The sequence below is a fragment of the Sus scrofa genome, chromosome 13 (assembly GCF_000003025.6).
Source record: "Sus scrofa isolate TJ Tabasco breed Duroc chromosome 13, Sscrofa11.1, whole genome shotgun sequence".
Taxonomy (NCBI): Eukaryota; Metazoa; Chordata; class Mammalia; order Artiodactyla; family Suidae; genus Sus; species Sus scrofa.
Genome location: NC_010455.5, coordinates 101881208 through 101900665, shown reverse-complemented (window position 1 = coordinate 101900665; position 19458 = coordinate 101881208).

Genomic DNA, 19458 nt, shown 5'->3' with positions numbered 1-19458 from the left:
AATGCCACAGCAGAAGGAACCCAGGAGGAGGTCTGGGCCCACACAGAAGCAAGGCACCATTGTTGGGGAGGGCAAGAGGAGTAGGAGTGGACTGCCATAAGAATCTCCTCGTGCATGCATGGGCTCTCAGAGGGTAGGATGTCTCTGGCTCAGTCTATAGGTGGCAAGAGGCCACTTGTATGAGCTATGGGAGACCAGACACTTCTTGTGCAGGCTACTGCTGGCTGGGCACCTCTTGTGTGGGCTAAGGGCAGTGGGGGGCTAAGCACAAAGTGGTGCCTCTTACATGATCTATAGGCATCAGGGACAAACCACAGCAGTCGTCTCAAAAAAAGGGAGGAACAGTCTGCCACAACTAGGGGTCTGTGAACAGGCTCCACCTGTAGCCCCAGTCATTACTGAGGTTGGCAAATAAGAGGTCACTGCAATCGAGCACCACGAGTTGTTGCTCTCACTCCCCTGGAGACACACCCACCCTGCTGCCACTACTGCCAACCACTCCAGACAGCACCCAAAGCTTGATAACTGTCCCTTCCCAGGAACCTACAACTAGGAGCAGCCTGTGCAGCACCTCCTATAGGGGCTAAGTGGGATGGGATGCTTCTTGCATGGTCTACAGCTGGTGAGGGCAAACCACCACAGTTATCTCTGACTCCAGAGATGGGTGTGACCCACGACCACTAGAAGGTCCATGAACAGGCACCACTTGCAGTCCCAATCACTCAGATGGCACCATAGAGGAGGGCATTGCGACCAAACACCACATGTTGCTCTCACTCCCCTGGGAAAACATACAAACTGCCATTGTCACTGCCAAATGCTCTGTGCAACTCCTAAATCTGCCTAAGGCTCATTATCACTTTCCATGGCTCTACGACTAGAAGTAGCTTGCACCCCTTCCTGCAGCTCTTGTGTGCGCCCAGCAACCAGGCACTGACCACTAGCCCAACCCATTGCCTCATTCTCTCTGGAAATACAATTAGCACCCTAGGGATAACAGCCTGCTCACAACAAAGAGACAGCAAATATCCAAACTCCCACACCAAAAATAAATAGTAACCCCCCCACACACAAAATACAAAGGGGTACTCTTGCATAGAAGTAGTCCTTCAAGACTACAGTTTGTTTTTCCAAAACTCACAGAAAAAGGAAAACATAAGCAAGATAAAGGAGCTCAGGAAACATTCCCAATTAAAAGAACAGGAGAATTCACCTAAAGCAGCAAATAATGAAACAGACCTCTGCAGTCTGACAGACACAGAGTTCAAAAGGGAGATAGGGAAAATACTGAAGGAATTAAGGTTGAATATCAGGGAACTGAGAGTGTATATAGAGTGAATGCAGATTACTTTAGAAAGGAAATAGAAAATATAAGGAGGAACCAAGAAAAATTAGAAAATTCATTTGCAGAGAGGCAAACTAAGCTAAAGGCACTAAAGAGCAGAATGGATAATGCACAGGAACAAATTAGTTGGAAGCTAGAATAATGGAAATCATCCAATCAGGACAGCAGACAGAAAACCAAATGAAAAAAACACAAAAGCAACATAAAAGATCTATGGGATAATATAAAGCAGTCCACTCTATTCATAACAGGAATTCTAGAAGGAAAAGAAAAAGAAAAGGGGATTGAAAATATATTTGAAGAAATTATGTCTAAAAACTTTCCAAATCTAAAGGACTTACATCAAAATAGAGAAAGCACAGAGGGTCCCAAACAAGTTAAACCCAAACAGTCACACACTGAGACATATTATAATAAAAATGGCAAAAGTTAGAGATAAAGAGAGGATTCTAAAGGCAGCAAGAGAAATACAAAGCGTTAATTATGAGGGAACCCCCATAAGGCTATCAGCTGATTTTCTCTACAGAAACACTTCAGCCCAGAAGATAGTGGCAAGAAATATTCAAAGTTCTAAAAGGGAAAAATTTGCAGCCTGGAATACTCTACCCATTAAGAATTTCATTTAAAATAGAAGGAGAAATAAAGAATTTCTCCAACAAACAAAAGCTAAAAGAGTACAGCAAGACTAAACACATTCTAAAAGAAATATGGAAAGGGCTTCTCTAAATAAAAAAGAAGAAAGAAGAAATAGGATGGAGGAGATCACAATGGAAAAACAATCACTTAAATAAGCCAATATACAAATCCAAAAGGGGGAAAAAAAAAAAGCTACTGTAAGAATGACAATAGACATGAGAAACAGCAAAAGGACAAATAATATGTTAAAAAAGGACTTCAAAATCATAGAATGTTGGGAAGGAACGTAAGAAAATACAGATTCTTTTTTTTTAAAATAATGTTCCTGAGCCTATATGACTATCAGGATAAAGCAAGCAGATATAAGAAGGGGTTAACATACTTGAGAAACAGGCAACCACAAATGGAAACCAAACATTACATTCACATACACTAAAAAGAAAAGTACACAAGTGTAAAATAAATGGAAATCATCCAACCACAAAAAGAAAGCAACAAAGGAGAAATGTAGAATCAACTGGAAAAAAAGGGCTTAAAATAGAAAAAAATACATATTAATCAAAAATTGCCTTTAATGTCAATGGACTGAATGATCCAATCAAAAGACACAGAATGGCAGATTGGATAAAAAAGCAAAAGCTTACAAAATGCTGTCTACAAGAGACTCACCTTAGGGCAAAGGACACATAGATTGAAAGTGAGCAGGTAGGAAAAGGTATTTCATGCCAATGGACAAGACAGTAAATCAGGAGTTGCAATTACTCATATCAGAAAAATTAGACTATAAAATGAAGGCCATAAAGAAAGGCAAAGAAGGACACTATTTAATGTGTCCTTCTTGAATGACCCATTCAAGAAGAGGATATTACAATCGTCAATGTATGTGCCCCTAATATAGGAGCATCCAGATACATACAACAAATAGTAATGGACATAAAAGGAGAAACTGATGGGAATACAATCATAGTAGAAGACTTTAACACCACAATCACATCAATGGACAGATCGTCTAGACAGAAAGCCAGTAAAGCAACAGAGATCCTAAATGAAACAATTGAAAAGTTAGACTTAAATGATATTTTCAGGACATTACATACAAAAAAATCAGAGTATACACTGTTCTCAAGTGCACATGGAACACTCTCAAGGATTGGCCACATACTGGGGCACAAAACTCACCTCAACAAATTTAAAAGTAAAGAAATTATTTCAAATATCTTCTCTGACCACAATGACCTGAAACTAGAAATCAACCACAGGAAAAGAAATGAGAAAAAAACTGGCTACATGCAGACTAAACAACATGCTACTAGAAAACCAATGGGTCAATAAAGACAACAAAAAGGAAATTTTAAAAGCTCAAGAAAAATGATAATGAAGACACAACTGTTCAAAATCTATGGGATGCCACAAAAGCAGTGCTTAGAGGGAAATTCATAGTGATACAGGCCTTCCTCAAAAAAAAAAAAATCCAAATCTCAAATCAACAACTTAACCCACCATCTAAATGAATTAGAAAAAGCAGAACAAACAAAACCTAAAGTCAGCAGAAAGAAGGAAATCATGAAGATCAGGGAGGAAATCAATAAAATAGAGGTTCAAAAAACAATAGAAAAATCAATAAAACCAAGAGCTGGTTCTTTGAAAAGGTAAACAAAATTGAAAAACTCTGGTGAGACTGACCAAGAAGAGAGCAAAGACTCAAATAGACAAAATAGGAAAAGAAAAAGGAGAAATCACATGGTTACTGCAGAAATAGAAAAAACTATGAGACTGCTATGAACAAAAATATGCCAATAAATTTGAAAACCTATAAGAAAAGGACAACTTTCTAGAGAATTACAGCCCACCAAAACTTAATCAAGAAAAAATAGACCAACTGAACAGACAGACCACAAGAAATAAAAATCATTACAAAAATATTTTCTTCTTTGGAAATTTAGATCTTGATTAATTAGCTAGCAAAGAATAGCAGGGTTATCAGTTCCTTCCTTCAGCTCTATTTTAATCAGTTAATCATGTTCTTTAATATATGAGGTTTGATTTCCCTTGAAACTTAAGATATAGCAGGGAATCTTTTGTAACCTTCCTCCTATTCTGTTCATTATTGTGTTCCTTGTTTGTAAATAATTATACAGTTACCTGGTTGATCTTATCACATGGCTAATGCACTTTTAAAAGATTATCATTGGCTACTAAGTCTAAATTTACAGCATTCAAAGCTTACTACATTTTGACCCCAAACTAATATACCTCAATATTTATAGCACTTAGCTTTAGCCAAAATTATCTAAATTTTGCTTTCCTTTTTGTATGCATCATATTCTTTCTTACCTGTGACTTCGTTTGAACTAACTGCTTCTGTGGTTCTTTAGGAGTCAGCACCATAATTTTTTGAATGCTAACTATGTGCCTGACACAGAGTTCAGAACCTTACATGCACTGACTCATTTACTTTTTGCAATAGTTTCAATATATATTCAACTATTTTTGTATTATGATACCCATTGTATAAATGAGAAGACAGGGTAAGAAAGGTATAGTAATCTGCTTACAATATATAGTTAAAATTGGGCAAAACTAGGCTTCAACCCAGGGCTGTCTGTCTCCTAAGCTCACCTGTTCTGTAGCTGGGCTCGTGATCCACACTCAACGCAGCCCTGTGCAAATACTGAAGGCCCATTTCAAACCCTAAGGTGGTGACAGAGATCTGGTCTCCACCTTACTCTTTAACTTCTGACTTCATCAGACTCATACTATCCAACCTACTAACTTTGTGCATATTAATTATTTTACTTCATCAGATCACCATGTCATTTTATATCCTCACCAACTTTTTTTTGTACCTACACTGTAGTCTTGCTGAAGAATTTCTATTTCATTTTATCTTAATAACATCTATCACCTTGTTTTTACCCTAATATAATAACTTTATGAGTTATGCATGGTCCCATCAAATATCGCCTGAGGATAGGATTAATAAAATATAAATATGTATGACTTTAAAACATATAATTAATAGTCATAATCACTTTGGCCCTCCACTTTATTCTTTATATTCATAAATGATATAATATAATTAAAATATTTTTGTTATGATGAAATAGTAATTATGAGGCCAGCTTTTTTGTATCAAGTAAATACAATATGACAAATACTCATGAGATTTATTTCTTATAACCACCTATAAGCAATTAATGCTCACTTTTACAAGAGAAAGGCAGGTATCAGAAAGTTTAAGTGGGATACTTCAGACTTTGGAAGTGAAAGAGAGAGCTGGGATTCAAACTGATAACCATTGGCTGTTAAGCCTATACTTTTTTTTACCATAATTTTGAAGCCTATACCAAATGTTAAAGTGCTTTGCTTATTGCAAGTAGTAAAAAAAAATATTTCCTTGAGTTTAAAATGCAGTCAATTAAAATATGATTGAGTTAATAGCTTTTTTAAAGAGGGAAAAAGATAACTATTACCATAAGTGCATAGCTTATTTTTTTAAGATTAATGTAAAATTATCAGAATTTGGAGTTCCTGTTGTGGCTCAGTGGGTTAAGAACCTGATATAGTGTCTGTGAGGATGTGAGTGTGATCCCTGGCCTTGCTCAGTGGGTTACGGATCTGGTGTTGCTGCAAGATGTGGCTTGGATCTGGCATTGATTGATATGGCTGTGGTGGAGGCTGGCAGCTGCAGCTCTGATTCAACCCCTAGCCTAGGAATTTCTCTATGTCACAGGTATGGTCATAAAAAGAAACACCTTATTTTAACAATTGAGAAAGTAAGTAGTTATATTTGCCCATTTAACATATGTTCATGAAGAGCAGGAGTTTCTTATTCATCGCTGAATTCTCATAATTTTTCTATGGACCTTACACTGCAGAAACTTAAGAAATGAAAAATAAATGAAGAGATGGAATCCCTTGGTGGCTCAGCAGGTTAAGGATCCATCATTATCACAGCAGCTATGGCTCATATTCAAACCCTGGCTGAGGAACACCTTCATGCCTTGGGCACATCCAAAAATTAAAAAAATAACAAGTACAGGGAAATAGTTCAATACTTTCTGTCACTGACACTGAAATAATGCTACAATTGTGGTTCAAATAAACACATAATATGATTTATATCTAATGTTTCTGCAGTCCTTGTAACCATGATGAAATGTGCTGACTCTGGTGCCCCAATTTATCTGCATGTGATATTTCATAACACATACTATAAATGCCCATCTGTCAGACTGAACTCTAATATGTTACCTAAACAATTTTTATTTCTCATTTCTGAGTGATATCAGCTGTTTCTATAGAAATTCATATAACATGAATTAGATAAAAGTCATTTAAAGTTTTTCACTATAACTTGACTTACCATAGTTGGCACCATTAAAGATGGAATGTATGCACAAAATGGATCAGAAGGGGAATTTATATTAGAATGGGGAATAAGAAATCAATGTTAATAAGTAGAAAAATCATATGTGAAAGAAATATGAAACCAGGAAAATACATAGAGGTGACTAAGACCTTGTAAAGAAACAAACAGAATAACAATGCAGGAACTGCAGAGATTGTTTATTACTGTAACAAGGTGAAATCTAAACACAGTAGGGGTTTTGGTGAGCATTATTTAGATTCAGATAATGTGATGCTGCCATGGCAAGAAGATCCTAATTATATAATACAAACAATTCTTAAACAACTCAGGGGTTAAGGGGGCCAACTCCCATACAGTCAAAAGTAAAAGTCATCCCTGTTCCATGGTTTAGATTCCACAGTTTCAACCAACACTCGACAGTATAGTACTGTAGCATGTCTTTGTTGAAAAAAATCCACTTTTAAGTGGACCCGCACAATTCAAACCTATGTTGTTCAAGGGCCACTCTAATATTATTATAAGGAAAGCTAAATTCCAATGAAACATATAGTATATAGAGATGGAGTCACATGTTGCCTAGCCCTACCATCAGAAAGATCTGGACAGAAGTCCAAGATGGATGGTGCCCCAGGAAAAGAATAGATCCATTAGGGTATTAATTTGTACTATTTATGAAAGATTAGGGGGTTAGGTTTAGCTTATCTGCTAGAGTCTCTTGGTATGGCACAGTTTCTTATTTCTCCTACTCACAGTGGTCAAGGTCAGTGTAGGTAATTAATTACGCAGCTGTATGTCTGTTGTATGTAGCCAGTTTTACCCACTGACACCAATCCTTAGAAGAAAATGTAGATTAGTAAGTCACAGAAAAATAATGTCTTTATGATGTGGTGTGTAATCAGTATCAGACATTTACTATAATCGTTTTCCTGCTCCTAATTATCACCCTGGAGAATTTTGTGCACAAGAGGGAATTAGGGGCGGAGGGAGTAGGAAGCAATTAATATTGAGGATTTGCACAAAATTTGGATATTTTGAACATAATTAGCTTATACATGTTATCTTTATTTAATGCTTAGATTCAACATGGAACTAGATATATTCAGAGACACTCAAGTCATGGTGTTTTTTTTTTCTATTTTAGATATTTGGATTGTATATCTCAAGGTATAATATACTCTTCTGAGTTAAGATTGTCCAATTCATATTCATTAAGTTATCATACAATGGCTAAAAAGCACTATAATCAGATGTGTCAAGACATGAACAATGCAGTGAGAAGTGTTATATCTCTTTCACATACCAAGGGAAATAAGCATGGGTTTGGGCCTCAGACAGATGTCACTGGATTCACTGCTTTACCCTTTATTTCAGAAAATGATTTTTACTTTATTAATCCATGGAAAATGCCATCATTGTATTACTTATCTCACTGCCCATTTTAATTTAAAAAAAACAGGTATTATGATGTTTTACATTTTGAGAACTTTTTTTGATATGTGGGATTCTTGCAGCCGTCATATGGTGCTTTTGACTTTTCTCCCCAGAGTGGATGTGTACAAGTTAGGAAAGGAAGAATGGGAGGCATATTTATCTGTAGCCAGAGTCAACTGTATTTTGAATTTTATAAAATAGCTAACAAAACTCCTGACAAAGAAGATATGTATGTGTGTGTAGTAAAGAAACTGAGAACACTGGTTGGGTGCCAAAATACCTTAATAGACCCTCAAGTATGTGATGATTCCAGTTCGAGAAGCAACACATTGAATCTTAGATACTGTCTTTTTAGCAGTTCCTTATTTCAAATGCATGACAAGAAAGACAATCACAAGTCCAATCCCAAAAACACATGGTAATACTCAGTTACAAAGTGTTCATTCTGGGTATTCAGAATGCTTACAATATTCTTTTACATTACTATGAAAGTAAAAAGCAAAGATAATGAAATATTTGTAGAAAATTTTGAGGCACCTCAGAACAGATCCAAAGATGAAGAGAAATTGATTAAAAGATCCAGCTAAGCTCTAATTTTCTTGCCTCATATCAACTTATACTATTACATAACTTTAATAAACCAGGGTCAGCATGAAAAATCAAACTATAAGATCCAAACCTGCCCCTTCCTCAGTAATATTATTAATCATACCAATATCCAAAATACATTTCCAATTAACCTTGTATTTCCTGCTGAAATTCTTTTATGATAAGAATCGTTATATCAATAAAAAAGGTTCTTAAAAGTAGCCAGCACTCTATCCAGTACAGCAGCATGCATAATTATTGTTATGATTATAAGACACTTGGCTTACATTTAAATTTTGTTAATTACATCAATATGTAGTAAAAATCCAGCATCATTGTGAAATGTTGAGATCCTATAACATTTATTATGCCTCTTAGCTAATCTTTGTTTTGGGTATATTATTAAAATTATGTTCATAATATGGAGATAATAAAATCACTGGTCAGAAGAAAATACTGATTTATCCCAGTGATGTACTGAAATAGCCAATCTCCCCTACCCAAAATGGTTAGTGGCATGTTTCTACAAATTCCCTAGAGGCAGGAAAACTATAAACTCACTCTGTAAAAATGTTTATTTTTATACAAAATTTTAAATGGAGCAATGATTGCATCCAGTAAGGTATTCCCTACTCATCCATCTCCAAGAGCTAAACTGTTTTCTAGGTTGCTTCAGAACTCAAAAACTGAAAGGTAGTAGAAATCTATAATCCAAGCTTCCATAAGTTGCTTTTTCACTTTTTCTAATCATATTTCTTCAGACTCCACGTAACCCACTGAAACCTTACCATTAAAATGAAATGAACAAGTCTCATTTCTTCCTTGCCCCACTCATTTACACTTTTCTGAAATTTTCCAGTGTCATGATCCCGACAGCCTGCAGAGGTTCACAATAGTTCTTTTTCTGACTTGGGTAACCATTTGGCTTCCCTGAAAATATGTTTATTTGTAAGCTTAGAACCTGTTTTTATTTGCAAGAGAGATTGAACATGCGTTCTACTTTCCTTTGGTTTTTAAAACTCTTATCTTTGTCACATGTCCCGAACAAAACTCCAAAGGAGCTTTGTTGCTCAATAATATAAATTTTACAAAATATGTCTAAATAACAGGGCTTTCAGGGCCGATGAAAATTATGTTATGCTCTTTGATATTTTGTAACTCTTAGCCATGTAAACTCACTTGCTATGGATATTGGCACAGGGCATGTCAGATAGTTATGGAATGTACATATGTGTGTATGTGTAAAGTGCCTAATTTAAAGGTATATGTGTATATATGCAAATATGTAATATTTCAGTATGTCAGACTGAAAACACTTATATAAATGTGATATAATTATCACTATCCCTATATTACAGGTAAGGAAACTGAGACTCATGATTGTAAATATTTTGTCCAAGGTCACAAAAATAGTAAATGACAGAGACTGAAACTGATTTGGAATGACTCCAAAATCAATACCTTTTCTACAATAATGTTTTTGTCTTTCCTACACAATCCCATAAGAATTTCTTTGGATTTTCCCAAATCAATGTTGATTTCTAATCTATTTGATCATATTATATTTTAATACTAAGGCTCTATTCCAAGAACTAATTACCTAATTTTTTCAATAATTGTCTTTTAAGGTCAATTTACTCCACTTCACTTCTATGGCAGTTAAAATTATTTTATTGTCATTGTCTGCCAACTCTAACAGCTGTGACCATTTTGAGTAGGTTTCAGTTGATTGATTATTCTTCTCATTATGGGTCATCTTTTCTTGCTTCTTTGTATGCCTGGTAACCTTTGACTGGAAATTAGGAATTGTGAATTTCTCTCTCTTAGATGGTGAATATTTTTGTGTTCTTATAAATACTCTTTCTCTGGGATGTATTTAAGTTGCTCCAAGACAGTTTGACCCTCTCAGGTCTTGATTTTATGATATGTTGGGTAGGCTTCTTGAAGTAACTAACTTGTCTAGAGTTAATTAATCCCAGCCCTTAAAGGACTGTTGTCTCCAGTTACTTCAAATGATTCCTTCCTTGCCTTTGGTCATGAGTTAGACTGGAAAAATACATAATTGTTGAGGTATTAGGAATAGTTGTCCAAAGGTAGTTTTTCCATATCTGGGAATAAGTATCTATAGATCTGATGCTTCTCTGGTCAAATCATTCTTACCTTAGCTTAAAAGAGGTTCAACATTTCCTATTTAATATTTATCCAGTGATTAAACCTAATTTTTATTTTAGCCCCATCTCCTTCTGGACATTTTCCTTCCTGTTCCTCTATAAACTTTAGTTTCCTCATCTGTAAAATAAGAAAATTAATAATATTCATCCATACAAGGTTATTGTGAAGAAAAAAAAATGAGACAATGCATGTGAAAATTTTAGATGTTACTGGCATGGAGCACTCAAGAGAGTTTAACAATTATTATTATTGAGTGCAGGTGGAATTCCTCTGCCTGATTTTAAGGTTCACTAGCATCCGATTTTGCATACTCCTCCCCATCTAATCTCACAATTTCTTTTGTCTCATTCTCTTCACTGACCATACAAACCTTCATGACTTTCCAAGCCTCTGCCTTATTTCTCCCATTATTTCTGGACCTCTGAAAGCCCTTTCTTTCCACAATTTCCATTCCTTTATATCCTTCTCCACCTGTTCTTCAGCTCAAGCCATTCTCTCCAAACCTTTTCTGATTTTCCTAGTTGCCCTGATTTAATTCTTATAATATATAGAGTCTATATGACATGATTTAGCAATTAATTTCACAGGATTTTTCATGCCTAATTTCCTTCCATGAGATACTTCTCTTTAAATAGATATATTCCTTAAAGAGTTTTTTTAAGAATCTTTTCTTTCTCATAACTTCCACTCTACCTCTCACAATTAACTGATTAACAATACTTAGTAATTTATTCACTGACATGCTTTATAGAGAATATTGTTTTAACAGTGCCCTTTTTTCCTTTTTTTTGTATATTTTTTGATTTTATTTTTTCCCACTGTACAGCATGGGGATCAAGTTATCCTTACATGTATACATTTTTCCCCCCATCATTTGTTCTCTTGCAATATGAGTATCTAGACATAGTTCTCAATGCTACTCAGCAGGATCTCCTTGTAAATCTATTCAGAGTTGTATCTGATAAGCCCAAGCTCCCGATCCCTGCCACTCCTTCCTTCTCCTGTCAGGCAGCCACAAGTCTATTCTCCAAGTCCATGATTTTCTTTTCTGAGGAGATGTTCATTTGTGCTGGATATTAGATTCCAGTTATAAGTGATATCATATGGTATTTGTCTTTGTCTTTCTGGCTCATTTCACTCTGGATCAGAGTCTCTAGTTCCATCCATGTTGCTGCAAATGGCATGATGTCATCCTTTTTGATGGCTGAGTAGTATTCCATTGTGTATATACTTCTTCCTAATCCAATCATCTGTTGATGGACATTTGGGTTGTTTCCATTTCCTGGCTATTGTGAATAGTGCTGCAATGAACATGCGGGTGCATGTGTCTCTTTTAAGTGGAGTTTTGTCCGGATATATGCCCAAGAGTGGGATTGTGCGGTCATATGGAAGTTCTATGTATAGATTTCTAAGGTATCTCCAAACTGTTCTCCATGGTGGCTGTACCAGTTTACATTCCCACCAGCAGTGCAGGAGGGTTCCCTTTTCTCCACAACCCCTCCAGCACTTGCTATTTGTGGATTCATTATTAATGATGGCCATTCTGACTGGTGTGAGGTGATATCTCATGGTAGTTTTGATTTGCATTTCTCTTATAATCAGTGATATTGAGCATTTTTTCATGTGCTTGTTGGCAATCTGTATATATTCCTTGGAAAAAATGTCTATTCAGGTCTTTTGCCCATTTTAAAATTGGATTGTTGTCTTTTTTGCTCTTGAGCTGTTTAAGTTGCTTATATATTCTAGAGATTAAGCCCTTGTCCTTTGCATCGTTTGAAACTATTTTCTCCCACTCTATAAGTTGTCTTTTTGTTTTCTTTTGGGTTTCCTTTGCTGTGCAAAAGCTTTTCAGTTTGATTAGGTCCCATGGGTTTATTTTTGCTCTAATTTCTATTGCTTTGGGAGATTGACCTGAGAAAATATTCATGATGTTGATGTCAGAGAGTGTTTTGCCTATGTTTTCTTCTAGGAGTTTGATGGTGTCCTGTCTTATCTTTAAGTCTTTCAGCCATTTGGAGTTTATTTTTGTGCATGGTGTGAGGGTGTGTTCTAGTTTCATTGCTTTGCATGCAGCTGTCCAGGTTTCCCAGCAATGCTTGCTGAATAGACTTTCCTTTTCCCATTTTATGTTCTTGCCTCCCTTGTCAAAGATTAATTGACCATAGGTGTCAGGGTTTATTTCCGGATTCTCTATTCTGTTCCATTGGTCTGTCTGTCTGTGTTGATACCAGTACCACACTCTTTTGATGACTGTGGCTTTGTAGTATTTCTTGAAGTCTGGGAGAGTTATGCCTCCTGCTTGGTTTTTGTTTCTCAGGATTGCTTTGGCGATTCTGGGTCTTTTGTAGTTCCATATAAATGTTTGGATTGTTTGTTCTAGTTCTGTGAAAAATGTCATGGGTAATTTGATAGGGATTGCATTGACCCTGTAGATTGCTTTGGGTGGTATGGCCATTTTTACAATTTATTGATTTTTCCAATCCATGAACATGGAATATCGTTCCATTTCTTTACATCTTCTTTGATTTCTTTGATTAAAGTTTTATAGTTCCCAGCATATAAGTCCTTTACCTCCTTGGTCAGGTGTATTCCCAGGTAATTGATTTTGTGAGGTGCAATTTTAAATGGTATTGTATTTTTGTATTCTTTTTCTAATATTTCATTGCTGGTATACAGAAATGTGACTGACTTCTGAATGCTAATCTTATATCCTGCTACTTTGCTGAATTTGTTAAGTAGTTTTTGGGGTTGAGTCCTTAGGGTTTTCTAGGTATAGTATCATGTCATCTGCATATAGTGACAGTTTTATCTCTTCTCTTCCTGTATGGATGCCTTTTATTTCTTTTGTTTGTCTAATTGCTGTGGCTAGGACTTCCAAAACTATGTTGAAGAGCAGTGGTGAGAGTGGGCATCCCTGTCTTGTTCCAGATTTGAGTGAGAAGGCTTTCAGTTTTTCTCCATTGAGTATTGTATTTGCTGTGGGTTTGTTATAGAGAATGTTTATTATTTTGAGCTTCCTCTATGTCCCTAAGCAAACCTAAGAAATACTACATTTAAGAAAGAGCTCTTTAGATTTCCAAACCATTCATTTCATATTGGCTATTTTATTGCCAATAGGCTTAAAAGCATTTTCCATCAGCTTTAACAGCATATATGTAATTATATGTAATTGGTTAGTAGAGTTGGTTCTCATTATTCACATTACTCACTAAAATTTATTTGTAACCCCCAAATCAATATTTGTGGCACTCTCCCAGTCATTTTTGGGCATAGGCATAGTTGGAAAAAACATACTTCAGCCAACTCATTCCCAACTAAGCTCAAACGAAGAGAAACCCTTTTTGCTTTGGTCACCTCTCAAAACTGAAAATGAATACCCTTTCCCCAGTATATTTAGTGACATGGTTTTTGTATTTTGTACTTTCTGTTCATGGTTTCCCTTTTCAAACTGTCCCGTGAATATAGTGCTAAAGCGCTGCCTAGTCCCTGAACACAAGTAAGCTGTGCTGTGCCCCATAGAGAAAATATGTGTGTTAAAGATTTATGTTCATTCAAAAATGAGTTAAGAGCTGTCAGTACTGGAGTTCCTGTCCTGTCACAGCAGAAACAAATCTGACTAGGAACCGTGAGGTCGTGGGTTTGATCCCTGGCCTCACTCAGTGGGTTAAGGATCCAGCATTGTCGTGAGCTGTGGTGTGGGTCTCAGATTTGGCTCTGAACTGGCTTTGCTGTGGCTCTGACATAGGTGGGTGGCAACAGCTCCAATTAGACCCCTAACCTGGGAACCTCCATATGCCATAGGCGTGGACTTCAAAAGACAAAGACCAAATATACACTCAATAAGGCAGTGTATTAATCATTGGATGAAAATGTGACCAGAGGATTGCTGGACCCTAACCCTCCTTTTCCCCCAAGCAATGGTTTAGTATCACTTACATTCAGTGTTCACAGTGACTGCATAAAACATAACTATTGTGTAACTATTATGAATGATAAGAATTGGCTGTAGTCAGTGTGTTATCTTACACTGTTAATGAAATGTATCACAAGATTTTTAAATGTTCTCATTAAACAGAGGAACTTTATATACAAATGATTACATAAATCATTTTATTTTATGCATCCGGATGATTTAGAAATTTATTTTGAAATGCTGAATGCTTCTCTTTAATAAAAAATAAGTTCTTGCCTTCACTCTCTAAATCTAGGACTTTAAAAGCATCACATAGCATATTTCATCTGACAGATGACATGATTTGTAATGAACTAAGTTAAAAAATAAGAATCACATTTTTGTTTGTTCTGACAATAATATTCAATGATATTTCACAATTGCATTACATAAGGGGTTAATATTCTCCGAAAGTAATACAAAAAGGTGGAAGGAGAGGGAGGGGGATGGACTGGGAGTCTAGGGTTAATAGATGCAAACTATTGCACTGGAGTGGATAAGCAATGAGATCTTGCTATATAGCACAGGAACTATACCTAGTCACTTGTGATGGAATATGATGGAGGATAATGTGAGAAAAAGAATGTATGTATATATGTATGAGTGGGTCACTTTGCTTTCAGTAGAAATTGATAGAACACTGTAAATCAACTATAATGGAGAGATAAAAATCATAAAAAAACATTTTTTAGGATAAACAAACCAAATGAATACCTATTTCTCAAATGGAAGAAAACCTCCAATTACATTGATATGTATGTGTTTGTTCTATATTTTCTCAATTGATCCAGATGAAAAGAGGCTAAAATAGACTTTTTCCAATAGTTATAAATCCTTACTGATATCATTATATTTTAAATAGTGACTAAAGTTACAAAAGAAGTCTCTGTTTGAAATTCTGAACATGGTTATTATTAAAATAAAAATACTCAGAAAATTAGCATATCTGAGGTAATACATTCAGCCTATTTATGAGTTTGTATACAATGTTAAATGAAATAATGTGTGTAAAATATAAATTGTATACACTATCTGGAAAATTCATTCTATTAAAAGTATTTACTGAGACACAGTTTAGGAGCTAGGGATGTAAAGATGTATTAGTTATAGTCTAAGTCTTCAAAAGGTTTACAGTTGATTGTAAAGGAAAAAGAATCACAAGCAAACAGTCATAATAGAATGTGCTACTTCTAACGATAATGACACTTTGGAAACAGAAGTTTCTAAATTAGCCTAAGGAAAAGGTCCCCCTCAAATGGGTTTTGAAAATATGTATCAGCTTTATTCATTGTCTCAAAAAATCTGGTAACAATCAATATGTTTTCCAATAGATGAATGGATAAATGAACTGTGGCGCATCCAGACGGTGAAATATTATTCATCAGTAAAGGAAACCTGTTAAGCTATGAAACATAGAGAAACCATGGGCTTTACTTAATACAACAGTATTGGTTCCTTCATTATAACAAAAGTACTGCACTACTGCAAGATATGAATAGAAAAAACTAAGAAAGAGGGCTATACGGTACCTCTCTGTACCATTTTTTCAAATTTTCTGTAAATCTAAAACTGTTCTTTCTAAAAGTTGATTTAAAAAAAAAAAAAGTAGCATCTAGCTAGGCAAAACTGGACTGGGTAAGGATTGCACTTACCTGGGACAGTGGACAATGTGACAAAGCAACAGCAGAGAATGGTAGCACATTTTAAGAAATTCAGTGTACATAGCTTGGGAAACACAGTGCAATGAGAGATATTTGGAAGGAAAAAGGCAGTTTTTGCCAGCATGAACTGCATGCTGAAGCGGCAACACTAGGCTGTCCATGATGTTACCCACTTCATCATATACAAACAATTCACAGAACACCAACATCATATATATGCATTCTTTTTCTCAAATTATCTTCTATCATATTCTATCCCAAGAGACTGGATATCTAGATATAACTCCCTGAGCTATACAGTAGGACGTCATTATCTATCCATTTTTTTTAAACTTTTAAAAAAATTACAGTTGATTTACAATGTTGTGCTGATTTCTGCTGTACAACAAAATGGCCCAGTCATACATATATGTATACATTCTTTTTCTCATATTATCTATCATGTTCTATCAGAAGAGACTGGATATAGTTCCCTGTACTGTGTAGTAGGATCTCATTGCTTATCCATTCTAAATGTAATAGATTGCATCTACCAACCCGAAACTCCCAGTCTATCCCATTCCCTCCTCCATTCCCCTTAGCAACCACAAGTGTGTTCTCTATATCTGTGGGTCTGTTTGTGTTTGTAGATAGGTTCATTTGTGCTGTATTTTAGATTGCACATATAAGTGATAACATATGGTATTTGTCTTTCTCTTTCTGACTTACTTAAGTATAAGAATTTCTAGTTACAACTATGTTGCTGCAAATGGCACTATTTTGTTCTTTTTGTGGCTAGGTAATATTCCCTTGTATATATGTGCCATATTTTCTTAATCCATTCATCTCAATGGACATTTAGGTTGCATCCATGTCTTGGCTATTGTGACTAGTGCTGCAATGAACACAGGGGTGCATGTATCTTTTGAATCTTAGTTTTGTCCAGATATTTGCCCAGGAGTGGGGTTGCTAGATAATATGGTTGCTCTATATTCAGTTTTCTGAGAAAACTCCACACCGTTTTCCATAATGGTTGTACCAGTCTACATTCCCACCAAGAATGAAGGAGAGTTCATCAGACAGGCACTCTTTAACATGGAGTGAGACAAAACCAAGACCACTCTGTAATCATGTCTGAGTAGAAACAAAAATAAGAACAGAGTAAACCACTTTTTACCATTCTCCTTTCCAAACTCAAATGAATGACCCTTGCTTCTTAACCAATTTCACCTTTAGCACCTCTCCATTTCCTCTGACCCCTAGATTAAAAAAAAATCACTAAGATATTTTTAAAAATTTTTTAAATTTTTTAAAAAGATACACAGTCTTGCATTTAACCTACTTCCTGCCAGCACCCAAAGCAGAACAAACCTCCTGCTTTCTTAAAACCTCCCCCAAATTCTTAACACAAACTCAAATTCTCTAACCAGACCCTTCTCGCATCCCCTAACTGTCCTATGGTTACCCATGGTGGATGGCTTTCCTTGCTGTAGCACTAATAACGGAACTTTGATGAGAGGTGTATATGTTCCTGGGGTCTTTGTCTGGTGGACACTGGTGGGAAAAAAATAGATATGGGCCAGGCACATAGGTTGTGTTTGGCAGCCTGGACAATCATGTAGGCAGTGGGAAGACTCACTGAAGAATAATATGGTTTAAATTGCATTTAAAGTGTGCATAGTGGATGTGTGGACAATGATTTTGAGTACAGGTTAAGGACTACTGTCAGCCAGCTTGAATTTGCAGATAAAATGATAATGAAAGGGAAAGTAATGAATTTGAGAAATATTTATTAGGTAAAATCTATAGTCTTTAGTAATTGGTAATGCAAATAAGAGTGAGAATAAGCACTCAATCAAGGGTACTGATTATTGGTTACTCACATTATTATTTCACAATTGATTGCCCCATAGGGATGCCTACACTACAGCCCTGAATCAGAGTGGCAGCCTGAGAACTGAACAGAAAAGTTACTCACAATTAATAATTTGGCTGAAGATACAAGACAAATCACTGTCTTCACATTTAAAATTCCATCGTGGTAATATGATACCTGTAATATGATACCTTTAATTACATTGGAGGCCTTTTTTAATCTCAAAGAATGTATGGTATTTGCTTGACAATGAGAAGAAAAACTAAAATGTATGTTTGATCTTTTGTATAGGAAGAAGACCAAGAGTTGAGAATTTCCCAAGAAGAATGCATTCCAGTCCTAAATAAATAAAGATGTATCCTGATGAAAAAAAAAAAAAAAAGATGTCCTTGGAATATTATTAGTTCTGCCAGATTGAAAACTTCACAAGGGCAAGGAGTGTGTCTGCTGTGTTTATTACTTTATTCTTGGCACCCATCATGACATCCTCCTGCATCTAATAGGTGTTCAGTCATTAATTAATTAATTAAAAGAGAGTGTATCCCCAACAGAGGCCAATAAGTCCAATGACTGGCTGTGGAAAGAGATCTTTAACAAAGAAGCAATATGAAATAGAAAGAGAGATTTGCAGACCGAGAGCACAAAAGTCGAGAGTGGCTGTGGTAGCCAAGGAATCAGGTCTAGTTGCACAACACCTGAAGGCAAAAGGGAGCATTCTCACTGGTGGTTTCAAGACAGAGAAGATGCAAGAGAGCAAGCACTCGGGGGATAGAAAAGCTGTCTGTCTCTGAATTTTTGACAATAAAGTCTTCAAACTAGGTACCAATACTAGGACACCAGAAGTTGAGTGAGCTACAGTGGTTTCCCCAACCAAGATAGGTGTATTCAGAAGTTGAGTCATTATCAAGGGATATATGCACACTGCCCTTCTACCCTACCCCAGATTCTCACAAATCCCATGAGTTTCTTTGAAACAGAAGTGCAAAAGTATGAGAGACCCCTTTGCAAACCACAGGAAAGCAGGTGATGATAATGGATTAAGAGGAAAAGCAGTGAAATTAAGTTAAGAAAGCCTTATTAGAAAAATAAAAGCTAAGCCTCCATGCAAACAAATTGGTTATCAAAATTAAACTTGAGCAGTGTAATTTTTTGTAAGTACTCCTCTATATCTAACTTAACTGTTAAAGAAATTCATTTTATTATTTATTTCTAATATAAATAATCTCATACATATAACCTTAAAAGTAAAAACATCTGGTTAAAAAAATAGTTTCATTTGAAGAAGAAATATCTGAATACAGATAAATTCTGTCCAAGGAAAAGGCAAAGTGTTAGAAGCCCAAGAAGTAAATATATCATCCATACCTTCCCCAGACTCACAATGGCATAAAATGAAAAAGTTTTCATATTGAAATGACATCAAATGTCTATGTATTCTGAAACAAG